This window comes from Tiliqua scincoides, chromosome 9 (assembly GCF_035046505.1).
Source record: "Tiliqua scincoides isolate rTilSci1 chromosome 9, rTilSci1.hap2, whole genome shotgun sequence".
NCBI lineage: Eukaryota > Metazoa > Chordata > Lepidosauria > Squamata > Scincidae > Tiliqua > Tiliqua scincoides.
In genome coordinates this window covers 18,838,827-18,857,065 of record NC_089829.1, presented here as the reverse complement: position 1 = coordinate 18,857,065, position 18,239 = coordinate 18,838,827, and the positions used below count along the sequence as shown (strand labels likewise).

The window sequence follows — 18,239 nt, the reverse complement described above, 5'->3', positions numbered from 1 at the left end:
AGATTACTGGCTATGCCAGACTACCTAGGTCCAAAAAGTGCCAGACTATCTGAAGTCTACTGTACAGCTCCCCAACTATTCCTACAACAAGTAAAACATAGCTAGAGCCATTCTTTTAAAGTGAAAGCGAGTTAAGGAACTAAAAAATGAAGCTGACGTTCTTACCAGGCTACAACTAAAATATGACAGGATCAGCCCCAGATCACACTGCCTCCTTTTGCACAACTGTCACAGAATCCAAGTTTTATAACTTGTAATAAAAATAGGTCTTCCCAGTGTCATTCAAAAACTTCACAGATAAAAACAGAGCAATTTCTCTGCATGAGTATCTGAGTGGGACCAGAAGCAGATTCTGACAATATCCAAACTATGAAGGTATCGCATGCAAATTAGTGAAGTACATGCAAAGCAGATAACTCAAGGTGGTGAACTGATCACAGATTACAGGACATGTTTTCCATATATGTAGTTATGGAATTGTATATAAGCCATTAAGGAATTAAGCATATATACATCATTCTAGAAATCACCACCTCTTTTACACAAGGGGAAACATGAAGCCAAGATCTGACTAATCCAAGACTCTCAGTGAATTCATGTCAAATTCGATTTTGGGTAGGTCACGAAAAGGTGGGCGGCACCATCTTGGATTCTGGCAAAATGTGAGTAGACTGAGCAAGTGGCTGATCTGGGGGGCTAGGAGAGATGGGGTGGGGTGAACGGACTGAGCATGTGGCTGATCTGGGGGGCAAGGAGAGATGGGGTAGGGTGAATGGAGCATGTGGCTGATCTGGGGGGCTAGGAAAGATGGAGTGGGGTGAATGGACTGAGCATGTGGCTGATCTGGGGGGCTAGGAGAGATGGGGTGGGGTGAACGGACTGAGCATGTAGCTGATCTGGGGGCAAGGAGAGATGGGGTGGGGTGGGGTGAACGGACTGAGCATGTGGCTGATCTGGGGGGCAAGGAGAGATGGGGTGGGGTGAACGGACTGAGCATGTGGCTGATCTGGGGGGCAAGGAGAGATGGGGTGGGGTGAATGGAGCATGTGGCTGATCTGGGGGGCTAGGAGAGATGGAGTGGGGTGAATGGACTGAGCATATGGCTGATCTGGGGGGCTAGGAGAGATGGGATGGGGAAGTGGAGTGAATGGACTTAGCATGTGGCTGATCCACATCGGGGGACTAGGTGAGATGGAAGACCTCCGTCTTACAGGTGTGCAGAGAAGTCTGGTTTTGATGGATCTGTAGGAGGCTTCAGTTTAGTTAATTTGCAAGGTGCCATGAACACTGATGGCCATATTCAAAATATATCAATGCCATGCTCAACACTAGCTGGAAGCAAGCACACTCTTCACACACACCTCATTACAAGAAGCATATTGAATTTTGCAGGTGGAATGCTTGGTAGTAATGTTAGCATGGGACAGAGAATTGGGAAAAGCTTCTGTGTTGGAATTTTTTCTCGTCATTTGAAGTTTATGAGTTCCTAGGTGAGAACCTGGAAGTAATGTCACTTCCTGCTTAGCAACATCACTTCCGGCATTGGCACTACAGCGATGTCACTTCCTGCTTGATGACATCACTTCCAGGTTAATGACATCACTTCCGGCAGGTCCCGGACAGGTTGTCATCATGACAAGTGGGTCCCTGCCTAAAACGCCTGAGAACCACTGATCTATTTTCCTCTGCAACTTTGTGTAGACAAAGTCACGCCCTTAGGTCACTCATAGTCTCTCTGAAACTGCACACTTTCAACGAACAGTGGATTACTGGAAGTGGAGAAAAATCGTCAAGAGATAAATGCAAGAAGGGTGGGGCAGAAAAACGAAAGGATGTCTTACAAGTCTTGCATTCCCCCTTACTAGAAGGGAAAACCAATAGCAGCAGCAGGCAATAGGAGAGATTCTATTAGAGAATATTTTAATGATGTTTCCATGGATAAGATGAGAATGCAACAATAAATGCCAGGTCTGGCTACTCAAATGAAATATCATGAGAGGCATTCCTTCTAAGAAGGAAGCTTGCCTGAAGTTGACAAAAGGAACATACAGGATCTTCAAGTTAGTGAACTTCCTTACTTTATACTTATTTCTTTAAAAAACTGCCTGTCTCCTCCAGCCTAACCTTTTCAGTGGACAGACCACTCAAATACTCGTGAATGAGTACAAATATGGTGCCTTGTTTTTAATGGTGCTATCAGTTTTGATGTAATTGCAAAAAAATAGATAAATAGGCACATCATCTCAACATGCAGGATTGATGACTATTCACCTTCAATATCACAATCATGTTCCACTTTCAGAGAACATGCTAATAACAGAGTCAGTGGTCTCCTCCATATCCTCCTGATTCGTGAGTAACATACTTCACTGAATTTTTACTTCTTTGTTTCCTAATTAAATGGCGGGGGGGGGGAGAATGTTTTCTCCAGAGGATGTGGAACCTGATTCAACTCCCCACCTCAAAAAAACCAGATTGGAGACATTTTTCTCCTTGTCTCAGCCTTCAGGAGCCGAAGCTGCATTATTGAGCTTTCCATCTCCCCCCCCCCATGCAGTTCCTTCGATGTTGCCTCCTGCTTTTAACAACTTTGATAGAAACAAGCAGCATTATTCTACATCCTCATATGAAGCAGATAAACCGCATGAATTTGGAAATCTATTGCTACAGCATTCTCACTTATTACTGCAACAGTCTCAGCATTCTCTTCTAACCTCTCGCACAGTTAGCATGATTTTTTCCTCAAACTGAGATTATAGTGGGACTCTTAAAGGAACTACACCATACCATTACCTCACTGCAGTTGAGTGCTCCTTGCTGCCATAAGGAACCAAAAAAACTTTATGCAAACTCCTTATGCAAGTACCCACTTTCACCAATGCGAGAGAGTAAAACTGCTCAACTGAGTTATGAACCTAACTGCATCGCAATCATAATTCCTCGGTATGGAGGAAACCGCCCTGACTGGGGCAGATTAAGCCAAGCCAAAAGACATCTGGCCACTCTACTGGGAACAACTTTTTCCTCTATTGATATTCGGAAAATTGAAAAACTGTTCCCAACTAGCTCCACGGACAGGCTTTTGCTATATTTTTCTTCCACTTACATCCCGAAGCTGTTGCTCCGGCGTGCAGGAGCCTTAAGGAGACATGGAATTTTCATCCAAAGACATTTCAGGAACATCCAAGTCACGAGCCTCCTTCCATCTTTTTCCTGTAAGCATGAATCTAGGACGTCAATCTCTCCTTCAACTCCTAACCAGAATTCAATTTGGAAATCTTCGTCCCCAGCAGTTGAGATCGACCCTTTGGAGTGTTTAACAGTTTCTGATCTCTCTCTCCTTCAAATGGAAACAGATTGTCCTAATCTCCAGGGAAAGACTCCCGAGAATTCTGCTCAATCCTCATGTGTTTCCAACTCCCAAATTTCTCCTGTGACTTTAAACCTTTTGACTAAACCCACTGTTTCTCCCGCTCCAGCCAGCTCTACTTATGCCTGTGAGGATTGTATTTCTTTATCACCTTCCCCAATGTGTAATTCTGTTATTTCATTATACCCTAATTGCATAGTGGAAAATTGCTCCCACCCTAGTTCTTTTTTGTTAGTGGATGCAGCAGTCCAATCTATACCCCCTCTAAATTTTAATTTTATAAGCTCTGATCATCAAGGGCCTTTGCCCCTTTCTGACGCGGCTAAAATTTTATCTAATTTTCCTTCTTCCATGCAGGTCCCTTCTCCTAATCCTTCTATTCACCCACTTGTTGAACCAAGTAATACTAATTGTAGTCCGTCTGTGGCTACTGATTTCCCATCTGCTACTACGTATAATACCTGATCATTTATCAAACCCTAATCCTTCTGGTTGACTAACCACTCTTGGCCAGGCTGCTCTATCCTTAGTTACCTCTTTCAAATTAATTTCTTGGAATATTGCTGGCTGGAGAAACAAATCAATGGACCTAGATTTTTTAAATTACCTCTCATCCTTTGACCTAATTTTTCTTCAAGAAACATGATCATTAACTCCCCTTCACATGCCAGGATTTATCTCATATTCCTTACCAGCTTTTAAAACTAACATAAGAGGCCGCCCATGTGCGGGCCTTTGCTGTTTTTTAAATTCTTCATCTGGATACCTATTAAATTCCTTTCCTACACAGTCCTCCTTTTTCCAAGCTTTTCTCCTTTTAATTAAAAACACCCAAATATTAGTTCTTAATATATATGTACCACCCTCCCATCCTGACTATTTTTCACTTTGGGATGATAAATCTTTTATATCAGACTATCTTAAGTCTAACCCCCTCGTGCCTTTATTACTCTTGGGAGATTTTAATTCCAGGTTGGGCTCTGACAATGACATAGCCCAACATATGAATTGGGACCCTGAAGGTTTTATCCCTCCGGAATTCCAAGGACTTAGATTGTCTATGGATCCCTTATTTAATGCCTATACTTCTTATTTGGTAGACCTTTGTCTTGAACTTAATTTGTATATTTTAAATGGCTCCATCATAAAAGATATTCCAGGCAGAATGACCCATTTTTCTTATAAAGGGGCCAGTGTCCTGGATTATATCATTTCCTTAGATATTTTTACCTTTATTTTACATTTTGCTGTCGATCAATGGCCGGATAGCAATCACTTGCCAATTCTTCTGAATCTGTCTCTTATCCCTCTTCTCGAGGAGCAAAATCCTTCTCCTACTTATACATCTCACAGTCTTAGATGGTCTACTAAATCTGAAGAGGACTTTAAAAACTGAACCAGAATGAGTGAGGTTATGGATCTTAATCTGAAGCTATCTGAGACTCGATCGCCTCCTATCGCCATTGCACTTTACGAGCTGCTTATTCAGTCACTGGTCCAGTCATTGAGATCGCCTCGGGTTTTGACTACACATTCTCATCCCCCTTCTTGGTTTGATGCTGAGTGTTGGGCCACCAAGAAATATATCAGGCAATTTTTTCACTCTGTATCATGTGATCCTTCTCCAGAAATGCTTAAAACTTTTTTCCTACTTAAAAAAAATGTGGCAGTTTCTCCGAATATAAGAAACATGTATTTGCCCAAAAAAATTGGAATTTACTTTATGATGCGATTTGTTCCAACAATCATAAGCTTTTGGTCTTTGGTTTCACGTACTCATTCTCAATCAAGTCATATCCCCTTCTCTGACTTCTTCTTCCACTTGGATTACTTATTATTCAAAAGTTTCTTCTGCTCTGGACCCAGATATTAATTATTCTTCATGCCCTCCTGACTTGCCAGAGTGGTCACCCGTCTCGCCTTCTGAAATTACGGAGCTTATCAGCTCCTTGAAATCTGGGAAAGCCCCCGGCGAAATCCCAGCAGAGTTTCTTATTAACAATCCTTTATGGTAGTCTACTCCTTTGTCCAATTTATTTACAATAATCAATAAATCTAGTTTAATTCCTGCTACTTGGCTAGCCTCTGTAATAGTTCCAATTTTTAAAAAAGGAGACCCAGCCTCTCCCAACAACTACAGGCCAATCAGTCTCCCTTCATTCATTGTATCTTTTAAATACATACATTGTATCTTTTAAATACATTGTATCTTTTAAATCTCCCTTCATTCATTGGATATCTTTCATCCAGGTATCTTTTAAATAAACTTACATCCTGGGCTGATTCAATAGGTCTCCCGGGTAGGGAACAAATCAGTTTCCGCCCGAGAGCCTCCACTATAATCATATATTTACTCTTTCCTTTTTAGCTAGCAAGTATTCTGTGCATTATGGCACCAAATTATATTCTGCTTTTATTGATCTTAAAAGTGCCTTTGACTCTATTAATAGAAATATTTTGTGGAGGAAATTGACTAAATGGGGGATTGACCCCTGCCCCTGATCCAACAACTGCATTCCTTTAACACCTGCCGTATCCGTTTGGATCGTTCAGGTGTCATGTCTGATAGTATTCCGGTGAACAAGGGTGTCCAACAAGGATGTATTCTGGCTCCTTTTTTGTTCAATCTTTATCTTGCTGATCTCCCCTCTTTTCTTCCTACCTTAGAAATTTCTGCCCCCTCTCTAAATGGTACCTCTATCCCGATTCTCCTATACGCAGATGATGCTGTTTTACTATCCATCACCAAACTGGGTCTTCGCAGATTGCTGATCTCCTTCCAAGAATACTGCCTTTCTAACCTTCTGTCAATTAATTCAGAAAAAACAAAGATTTTAGTTTTTTCTAAATCTTGGACATTGTCCTCCTGGAGGATTAACAATCTAACATCCCAGCAAGTTAAATCCTTCAGATATTTAGGAATTATTTTTCATTATAGACATTCTTGGTTGTACCACTGTAGATCCGCTATCTCCTCAGCTTTGTTATCTCAGAATGCGATTGCTTGGTTCCACTTTTATAAAGGTAACCAGTACATCCCTGCTGCCATTCACGCCCTCCAAATACAAGTTTTTCCTCAATTATTATATGGAGTAGCTGTTTGGATTGAAGCAGCTAATCAGGAGCTAGATAAGGCAGCTGCTAAATTTCTGAGAATTCTTGGAGTTCCAAACTTAATTAGGTTGTCCACTATGATTTTGGAACTGGGTATTCATCTTCCCACTACTATAGCTTGGACTTTCACTTTTAAGTTTTGGCTTAGACTCCATCTTAATATTCACCCGAATTCCATTCTCCTAGATTTATTAAAAGACCCTTTTTCATCTAATTGGTCTAAACTTATTCATGCTAAATTATCTTCTTTAGATCTTTCTCCTGAACTTTTAGCTGATATGGACCTTCAAAAAGCGCATAATCTCATTAAACTCAAACTTTGGGACCAAGAATACATAACACTACTGTCTAATTTAAATCTGACCTGTTCACCCCTTTTCTTTGGATTGTCCCCCTCCCTTGGCCACCCTGTGAATTTTGTCCAACTTACTAATCTGAGCAAAAGAAGGGCTTTCATGTTAGCGAGACTGAACATATTTCCATCTGCAATACATAAAGGGAGATTTTCTAAAACCCCGCGTCCAAATAGATTATGTTTATTTTGTTCAGTTGAACCAGATACTCTGGATCACATCCTTCTTCGGTGCACTGCCCATTATAATCTCAGGTCCCACTTACTTGACCCTTTTCTTTCTTCTCTTCCTGTTTCCCTTGTTGATCCTTTCCCAATTCTCCTTAGTGATTACTCCCCTTCCATCACCAATTTGGTGGCAGAATTTTTAGTGGTAGTTTCTAAGGCAAAGGTCAGAAGCTAATACCTTGTAAAGTTGCATTTATGGACTGAAGACCTTTTTATTTCAAAAAGCTTTTAATTGTTGATAGGCTCTCTGGCTTTCTTGCTTTTTTATATGAGAATCCACAGGGTTTGTTTTTAGATTTTTAATTATTTGTAAATTGTTTTAATTATTGTTTTTAATGTTGTATTTTTAAATGTTGTAAGCCGCCTTGTGTGCCCTTTGGGCATAAAGGCGGGATATAAATTAATAATAATAATAATAATAATAATAATAATAATAATGTTATATTTATTATTGCTTGTGGACTCCCAATATGCCAATAAAGGTTATCAAAGCGACAGAGTCAGTGTGACAGTGTCTCAGTAACATTAGATGCATTACATAAGCAATGGAGTGCAGTTTTTAAAAAAATTAACCAGAAACCACCATAGATAAATGTGATAACCAGAAAATCACAGCAAGTAGAAATTGAGGAAAAACACTGATCAATTTGCATATGCAATCAATTCTGGTTGAGAACAAATTTCAACAATGTGGTTCAGTCATTTCAATAGGAATACAGACGATTAGCAGTACAAGTCACAGAACAATTGCTGGATAAAATTTATGAGATAGAATTGAACAGTATGCAAAAAGTCTAGAGGAGAAAATGGTCTGCATGTCTTGAAGGCTGGAACAATGTCCACAATGATCTCATTGTTATGTGTCTGTGTGACAACACAAGCAAGGACTGTCTTCCTTACAGAAACAACTGATTCATCAAGACATGCACACACAGCAAAATACTTGAGTAGTGGTAAAAGCTATAGTAAACAGTGAGAAAGATTTAACTTTCTAGTAGTAAGCTGGTTAGTCATACATAATGCTACAAATGTAACGAAGATGAAAGGAAATCTAGAAATGAAGAGAATCCGGACCTAAGAGCATATGGCTGCAGTGCTCATCTGATACAGTACACCTCTTTAGCCAAAGACTTCAGTGCGACAGAAATTAAGACTTGTGTTGTTAAAATTACAAAATATTTATTTAAAATACTTTTACCCCACCTTTTGCCTCCTGCAATGGAGACAAGAAAGGTAGCTCATAGTATAGTTATGCCCCACCTATTGATCAAAATGATTCAGGGGGGCTTAACCCACATATCCCAGGATCCCCTAAGTTCTCTAGACAAGTCTTCCACTTGCTTCTGGCCATTGGAGCAAAGTTCTTCTCAGGCAGGGAAGAGGAAACATATTCCTTGCAGCTGCTCCATTCTTTGGCTGATGAGGGCCAGACTCATCTTCTCCCTGCTATGGCATTTGGAAGGCAAAGGGCACAATCTCCCATAGGCAGTTAGTCCTCTGGACAGCGACCATATCATAAATCTCCCACCCCATCTTCCTAGGCAATTCAAAGACTCCGTTTTAAGCCTGCTATACTTTTAGATGCATCTTAAGAGCATAAGAAGAGCTTCACTGGATTAGGCTAAAGGCCCATCTAGTTCAGCTTCCTGTTTCTCACAGTGGTCCACCAGATGCCTCAGGGAACATACAAGACAAAATATCTGCATCCTGTTGCTGCTCCCTTGCATCTGGCATTCTGAGGTAGCCTATTTCGGAAACCAGGAGGTTGCACATACCCATCACAGCTTGTGACTTGTGATGGACTTTTCTTCCAGAAATCTGTCCAATCCCCCTTTAAAAGCATCTAGGCCAGAAGCCATCATCAGATCCAATGGCAAGGAGTTCCACAGAATTATATGCTGGGAAAAGATTTTCTTTTGTCTGTTCTAACTCTCGCAATACTCAATTTTAGTGGATGTCCACTGGTTCTGCCATTCTGTCCCTGTTGTGCAGAACCTTCCGGAGTCCATTTCTGCAGCCAAAGAAGGGCAAAAAAGAAACTCTCAAAGACAAAGAGCTCTGCAAGAGGTCAAAGCTGCGGACATTGTGGTCTCCATAAAATATGCAATATTTCCTTTTAATAAGCAGCAATGATCTATGACACTGCTCCTTATCAATTGACTGATAGTTGATATAGTGGACTCTGCCTATGGCCAATATCACATCAAAGACCCATTAAGACTTAGGGTCCAATCCTATCCAGTTTTCCAGTGCCAGTGCAGCCATGCCAGTGGGGTATGCACTTTATCATATGGTGGGGAGGCAGTCACCGAAGCCTCCCTCAAGGAATAGAAACATTTGTTCCCTTATCTCAGGGCTGCATTGCAGCTGCACCGGTGCTGGAAAGTTGGATAGGATTGGGCCCTTAATCACACCATTTTTGTAAATTTTATGGAAGTATTGCTCAACAACCACTTTTCAGCAGAAAATGCTTCTAAAGAAAGTGGGAGGAACCAAATTAAGGGCCCAATTCTATCCAACTTTCCAGTACCGATGCAGCCACAATGCAACCCCAAGGTAAGGGAACAAATGTTCCCTTACCTGGAGGAGGCCTCTGTGACTGACTTGCCACCATAGAATGCAGCGCATGCCCCACTGGCACGGCTGCACTGGCACTGGAAAATTGGATAGGATTGGGCCCTAATTCTCCCATAGGACACTACTGAACTGTTTTGAGCACTATATCGTGATTTGGTCTAATCCAGGGGTGTCCAAACATTTTGGCAGGAGGGCCACATCATCTCTCTGACACTGTGTCGGGGGGGCGGGGGGAAAAAGAATTATTTAACATTTAAAATTTGAATAAATTTGCACAAATGAATTTATTAGAGAGGGAAATTATATGAATGACTGAAGGTCTTGCAGTAGCTCAAGGCTTTTAAAAGGCCTTGCACAAAGCAAGGCCAGCCTTTCCTTTGCTGCCACTGCTGCATCACAGATATGAAACAGCAAGTAGTGAAGGAAGCCCTCATCCCACAGCTCAGGTGAAAAGTTGAACAGTTGTCCTCATGCTAAAAGCAGTTGTGTTGGGCCAGCACAGGCTCCAGCAAATCTCCGAAGGGCCAGAGACTCATTGGAGACTGGGGGCTCCCCGCGGGCCTGATTGGGAGCCCCCGGGGCCACATGTGGCTCCCGGGCCGGGGTTTTGGCACCCCTGGTCTAATCTGATGATAGTTTGTAAACAAAATAGTGAAAACATAGTTGGCACTATCACAGCCAGCTTTCCCAATACTGTGCTTAGGAGAAAGGCAGAACATTTGCAAACTAGCCGGAAACCTATTTCCATAACCTAGATTAGAAGAAAGTGCGGAGAATTAGCACTTTTCTTGCTGGTGCTGTTTGGAAGGAATTGAGTGAGATCTTAAAAATAGCAATACTGAGTTAAACTGCAGGTATTAAAACAAATGGAACAAGCACTATCCCAAGCTTGTTTTCTTCCAAGTATTCTCAATAATCAGTAGCAGGGTCAGTCCTCAACTACTGAGAAACAGGGAGTCTGTTATGATATGGGCATCCACAAAATCATCCTTCTATACTATTCACTATAATAAATTTCAAAGTTGAGTATGAACTATTCAAGAAATATTTGCTGATGAAGTTTTAAAGCAAGTTGCACTAATGAACTATAAGTCACTTAAGTATCTGGATTCAGAGACTGTTAAAAATCACTTGAACAGATGTAACTCCTTCCCCTATAGAATATGTACTCTATGTAGACTATTTCATTCTAAACTGATGCAGGATCTACATCATCCTACATCTTTCCTACATTCTGAATACACAGGAAAAAGAAAATGGAGACTGAGTTGGCTGCACAAGTCAAAATGCTAACCTGCTTGACATAATTATTTAATTTTTGGTTTTTAAAATTTTACATTTAAAAGTTTTCTAAACTATTTTTCGTTTTGTGAGAAAATAGACTGGCAATTGAAAAGAAACTGAAAAAGTAAAAGATAACTATGAAAAGGTTTTTTACACACTAATATTTATATTTTTCAAAAATCCAAACCACTCCATTTGCCTGTTAAATAAATAGCATGTGTGTGCTGATGAAGAAACAGAAATCCAAAATACATATTGTTTTAGTTCAAAAAAAGTTTTAGTTTAAAAATAATGTTTAAGTATCTGTCTGGTGATAGTAGTGGTCCAAATAAAGTAAGTGGTCCAAATAAAGTAAGGTAAAAAAAAATCTTCCAAATATTCATGATTCATATTCAATATTCCAAATATTCATGATTAACCAGTTGAACTGGAGATTGAAACAGATACTTGTGAAGGCACTGGAAGGTGAACCATCAGCTTTGGTAACTGAAATCATTTATTTCTGAAATAACTGCACAACAGATTAGTTGTGAGTATTTCATAATCACTGTTTAAAAGTGTATAGAATGGGCCTTCTAATAACTAAAACTGTATCTGAATTGTGAAAAATATGTACTGTATTAAGTTATAAAACAGGGGTGTCAAACATAAGGCCCGGGGGCCGCATGCTTTTTATCCAATCCTCAGGCTCTCAGCTGCTGAGGTGTTACAGCTGAAATGGCAGCACACATGAAAATTGGGCTTTCCCAAATCTTGAAATATGATCAAGATTTGCATATTTTCTCTTCTGTCATTTGCAGTTAATGAGTTTCTATATGAGAACAAGGTCTGATTTCTGGCCATTAGCTGCTTAATAAAGTCACTTTCTGTTTAATGACATCACTTCCAGCCCTCAGCAGGAGCCCTGAATGCTAACTTTGGCCCTCTGTATGAAATGGGTTTGACACTCCTGTTAGAGAAAGTAAGAATGTACTTTTTGTATTTTAAAAGGTCACATGATTAAATCAAGACTTGTTGCATAATGATTTAAATCACGTCTACCCCAAGAGGTAGGAGAAGCCAACTTCACACAAGGATTAACAGAATGTTTGCATACTTTATTGACAGTAGGTCTCAAAAGGTAGGCCTCAAAAGCCTACTTCCATCTATACATTTTAAAAGATGTATTTCCCACACTTCTAAGAAATCTAGAGCATCTAACACACAAGACTCAAATAACACAGAATATTAGCAACAGCAAACAATTCAAAACAAGAAATAAAAAAACAAAAGGCTAAACAAAAATGTAAAAGCATTCATTCTAGCAGAAGCTGGCTGAAAAAGAAGTTTTCACCTAGCAGTGAAAACATAGTCACTAAGGTGCCCATCACACTTCACAGGGCATGGAATTCTATAGGGCAGGAGCCATTAAAGAAACACCCTTTTTTGCATCACCATCAGAAGGTGGTGAAACCTGCAAGAAGTTCTCCCAAAAAGATCCTACAGCCAGGCCAATTCATATGGGGAAGGCATAAGAACAGCCCTGCTGGATCAGGCCATAGGCCCATCTAGTCCAGCTTCCTGTATCTTAGAGCATGGGTGCCCAAACCCCGGCCCTGGGGCTGCATGCAGCCCTCGAGGCTTCTCAATGCGGCCCTCAGGGAGAACCCAGTCTCCAATGAGCCTCTAGCCCTCTGGAGATTTGTTGGAGCCCGCTCTGGCCCGACACAACTGCTCTCAGCATGAGGGCAACTGTTTGACCTCTCACGTGAGCTGTGGGATGAAGGCTCCCTCCACTGCTTGCTGTTTCATGTCTGTGATGCAGCATAGGCAGCAAAGGAAAGGCCAGCCTTGCTTTGTGCAAGGCCTTTTATAGGCCTTGAGCTATTGCAAGACCTTCATTCATTCATATAATTTCATCTTTAATATATTCATTTATGTAAACTTATGCAAATTTTAAAAGTAAATTAATTTTTTTCTCCCTGGCCCCCAACACAATGTCAGAGAGCTGATGTGGCCATCCTGCCAAAAACTTTGGACACCCCTGTCTTAGAGGATCATGTCTCAATCAGGACACCCCTCAGGTGCCTCTTTTCTAGGCTGAAGAGGCCCAAACGCTGTTGCCTTTCCTCATAAGGAAGGTGCCCCAGCCTCGTAATCATTTTAGTTGCTCTCTTTTCACCTTTTCCAAGGTAGTCCTTGAAGATACTATGGTCTTAGTATAGCTAGCACTATGAAACACACCCAGAAACAAACTACCAAACAATGCAACTGCATTAACAATACTGTTACACAACTGCATAACCTGAAATCTGTCAGGCAGCTGCATTTTGAAGCCTGTGAATTATCTTCATGGGTCGAGGAAAAATAAATGTATTAAATAAGAACTTGCACAGCACATCAGATAGAGAATTTCCACTCCATACAGGCAGGGCCTGTCTGAAAAGTATGCCCTCATTCTGCTGAGGTCCACAACCACCTCCCTTGCTCAAAGTCACCATGAAGGACAAGTGCCTGAAGCTTGAGCAACTCTTCATCAAACTCTACAGCACCCACGCTAGCACTAACAATTTGTCTGTCTGCACACTTCCTCAGCAATAAGCCTCAGTAAACAAAGCAGCTGCTTCGCTCTTTACCAGCATATCATTTTCATGGCAAAATGAACCTTTGTGAAGCAGCTATTCACCCAAATTGCATTTGGAAACAAATGCTTGCCCAGAGGGTGTGCGATTTTGGGCATGAAAGCAGTGTGCGAAGGAAAGAGTGAACCACCCACTACACCACTAGTTTTGGAGTAAAAAGAAAAATCTTAGTTGAAAACATGCTCTAGACCACATTTGCATGCACTTCTAGTTTAGCCCTGAATTAGACGACGGGTCGACCTTGCTTAGAAATCCATATGCTGGCTGGCAGCAGCTCTCAAGTCTCAGGCAAGAGTTGTGCCAATTCACCTACTACAGACTCTTAAAAAAATAAAAGCACCACCAGAAATGCCCAGGATGGAACCTGCCCAGGAGACATAACTAAGAGTACAGCATCCTGAACCTTTCCTTGGCCGAGACTGCAGCAGGAGTCAAACTGGCAACCACAGTGGCACATAGCATTAAGGGATTTGCTACAAGACCATTGAAGCAGTTCCAAAAGCGGTTCAGTTCCAAAAACTGAAGCGGTCCAAAAGACAATCAGGGGGTTGGCCAAATGGAAGAGTGTTGACTGCCCTCAAGATAGCAATGATCTGACCCCTCTAAACAAAACCCTCCCTAGACTTCAATATCTTCAGCCAATCTCCAAGCCTCCATTCTTGGGCAAAATGCTGAAGCACGTGACGGTTACCCAGTTCTCAGAGAAACAGTACATAAGTGTTAATAATAGTAATAATAATCTATACCAGTGGTTCTCACACATTTAGCACCAGGACCGACTTTTTAGAATGTGAATCTGTCGGGACCCACCGGAAGTGATGTCATGACCAGAAGTAACACCATCAAGCAGGGAAATGTTTTTTAATGGAACTATTGAGGGAGGTCTTCCAGGATTTAAGGTTGAGTGGCATCAGTCCACAGATGACACCCAGTTCTCTCTCTTTCAAGTAAAGGAGCCATGGGGTTCCTGAGCCAGTGTCTGTAATCAATAATGAACTAGAGGAGGACAAAATAAAGAGGTAGTTTTAAGAAAGGATATAAGCCAAATCCTAGGTTATGAATTATTTCTCTCATTGAAAGAGCAGGTATGCAGTTTTGAGGTCACTCTTAGATCACACATTGACCCTAGATTGCCAAGTGTCAGATGCGACCTTTAATCTGTTTCAAGTGGTTCACCAACTACATTCATTCCTGGATTGAGCAGTCCTTGCTATTGTTACCCACATACTGATTACCATGTAGACTGGACTATTGTAACATGCTCAATTTGGGGCTGCCTCTGAAGACAGTTCAGACATTAGAACAGAATGCAGCCACTACACCCCTTATAGGAGCTGGAATCATGACTATGTCACAATCTATTAATCCAGCTATACTGGATGCTTGCACATTTCTGAGCACAATTCAGTGAACCAATGACCAATAAAGCCCTAAATAGCTTGGACCATCTGAGAGACTGCTTCTCCCTATGTGAATCTGTTCACCCCATGAGGTCATGCCAAGTGGTCCTGCTGCAGGACCACTGCCACCTTTAGATGTTCAGTTGGTTGCAACCTGCAGTAGGGATTTGTTGTGATGCCTAGTCTCTGGAACTCCTCACCTCCCCAGGAGTTCAAGACTGCCCCACCACTGTTTACAATCCAAACGTCTTAAGAGGAGTTTCTGTTCAGCCTTACCTTTAACTGGTTTTATCACTCTGTTGATGTTGGCTTATAGTAACAGACATGTAAGCTGTTCTGACTGTCCATGAGGTAGAAAACCAGAGTATAAGAGTCTTGAAATAAATCAGAAAGAATGCAACCCTAATTAGAAGTCACTTACTATAAAAGAGGTAGTTGCTGTCAGTAGTTATACTTGGAGATGAGACAGCTAGAAGGCCACCATCATCAGAATGCTGGAATGTATTTAGATTACATGCATGAGCAAGACATAGGTCATTTCAGAAACTAAGTTGGAAAATAAATCTGTTTTGCTTCCTATGTCTTCAAAGGAAAAACCCAGCATGTTCCTCCAAAGCCTTCTATGTGTTGACTGCAGATTCACTCTAATCATACCAGTACTTCACCACAAAAATGCAACATTTTTTAAAAAGTCAAATATGAATCATTAGTGGCTTTGACGAGATTTCATATCCAACAACATCTGCAAGGCAGAAAGTTTCTCTTAACCAGATCAAGATCTTTTTCAAAACCACAAAACCAAGCAATAGATTAATGTCAAAACACAATAGGTCATATATGTCGCCTTTCCACAAAGAAAAGTAAATGTAATGAGTCACAAATTCTTATCACCACACCCAACTGTGCAGTTTTACTACACGACGAAAGAAAAAACTATTTTGTTCTCTTTACCTGCTAAGCCTCTGATCCAGTCAGGAACAGAAAGACAGCCTGTAATGTTAGGAAGTCCCCTTTTCTGGAGGATGGCAACAGGCAGGAATAACCAACAACTTCCTCTTCCAAACCAATCTCTACAAAGCCGGAAGAATCTACAAATGTTGACTGCCAACTTGATTAAAGGTAAGGATAAGTCGAACAGAAATACATGCAACTGCAGGTTGAAGGAGGGGTACCTATTCAAGGAGCAAGATGTCTTACCAAACCAAGGGTGGCCAACTAAGGAAATGACAAAAGGCCCAACAAGAGCTCACTTGACTCTAAAGAAAACAGAATTCTGCAAGCTCCCCAACAGTACAAAAGAGTAATCCATAAGAGAGCAGGTTCGCTGCTGTTTCCCCAGTCCGAGAATGTTCAGGTTAAAGAGTGTAGCCCTGGTTGAGGAAGCAAACAAAGCATGACAGAAGAATCATAGCTGGGTCCTCACCATTTGTTTACCACTTGTTCTTTCAATGAACCTGCCCTTGCAATGGCACAAAATGCAATTTCAACGTGATGGTGTCAAGTGAAAGGGTGCAATCCCTGTGAGTAGAAAGAAAAGTTGGTAGTGCTACACCATCAATTTTTCCCTTTCTGAAGAGTCTTGGTCTCTCAAGTTTGCTTGTATGTGCAGTTTAAAAAAAGCCTTGGGTTGAATCTACCGCGGCCAGTGGGCTTACAAGGGCACAAAGATGTAGCTTTCAGATGAGCCACAGCCCTCCAATGACTGAGGAAGTCCACATGTGGAAATTCCTCAGAAACAGCACGGTGGAAGGAAAGAGCTAAGTCATGACCTCCTGCTTATACAAAGGCAGGAAACAGACTGACACAAAGAAGCCCTTTTACCCAAGAGAGAGGTCATCATCTTATTCCTGCCCCAGTAGTTCCAGATGACTTCCTGAGTCTGGAAACAGAACATTAGAAGTAAAATTATCAGGTATCTTGGAATAAGCAACCCCAAAGTAACTACGTTAAAATCAGAAAATTAGGATGTTTTCTTTTATAGTGCATCCCTTGCCCATAAAGCTCATTTAAACTGAATTTGGAAAAGCACCCCTTCAGTTACAAAAAAGGAAGGAAAAGAGTATTGGAATAAATTTGAATCCTTGACTGCAATAAAAGAAAAAGTCAAAAGAAGTTGAAAGTATCTTGAAAGAAGGATTGCTATTTCTGGTGTCACAAACATTTCACTCTCGTCTTCAGTCAAACAGGTTTCGCAAGCTTCTAGGTTGTTTCAAAACCTCATTTTGCCAGAAGCCACTGTGAGACAAAGTAGGCATGCATACCCATTGAAAATAAAGCTTTTCCCAAACTGCTTTCATTCATAAAAATATAGTTTTGTTCCAAGACACAGGCTAGAGAAATTAAGATAATTACAGTTCGGCATGGTTGAAGAGCACCCCAAGAAAGCCAAGGTATTTCTTCAAGATATTTGTGTACCACCTTTCCTCACTCATGCTCAAAGCAGCTGAACCTTGTTTCTATCCAAAGCATAGAACCAGAAGTTTTTGGAACTATTAATGAATCCTTAGATTTCCACCATTAAGACATAGTTTACCCATTACGCAGTAAATATCATCTAAATCACACTTCACTTAATGCCTTAAGTGACTTATGGATTTCCATCTCCATAAATCCAACCAATACACATTCACTTTAGAAACAAAAGTGCTAAGCGCCATTTTTCCCCACAATGGAGACTCACAGCTTGACATACCAACAATAAATGTCTCTCATAACAGAACACTGCTAGAACTTTCACAAGCCAAGAAGGTGCAATATAGCAGATGAAATTAAGAATTCTATGTTGTCACGTAAGTAGAGATCCCAGATTTTAGTGATTGCAAAAGGTGGTTTAAAGACTTCACCCTGCAAGTGTTAAAAGCTCTTATTTTAATAAAGGAGTGCAAACTACTAGGTACATGCGCGTGTCTAGGCCCCACTGGAATGGAGCGATGGTTGCCCATTGACATTGCTCCATTCAGTTGTGGCATCCCATCCACAGAACTCTCCATACTGCAGCTACACAATCTGCTGCTTATGTGACTTTTCCTCACGAGGCAAAGTCCTTTATCCTTCCAGACTTTTAGTATCTGATATGTAATCATGTGCATTGCGTAGACTACTGTTTTAAATTTGTACATTGTATATGCTTCTGTAAAACCACTGTGGTAATCTTCATTGATAGACATGAAATCAATTAAAGCAAGAAGTCCATTTAATTTTCAACTAAGTTTGCTCACTGACATCGCTCCATGAATAGGGCAGGCGGAATCCTGTTCCAAGGAAAAATTCCAACATTCATAATTTTAATATGC

The 18,239-nt window shown here is 40.9% G+C and overlaps 1 protein-coding gene across 4 annotated transcripts in view; it reads right to left on the bottom strand.

Moving 5' to 3' along the window:
• GARRE1 (granule associated Rac and RHOG effector 1) overlaps positions 1-18,239 on the bottom strand; it is a 94,235-nt gene that overhangs the window by 58,613 nt on the left and 17,383 nt on the right. The gene's annotated exons all lie outside the window — the stretch shown is intronic.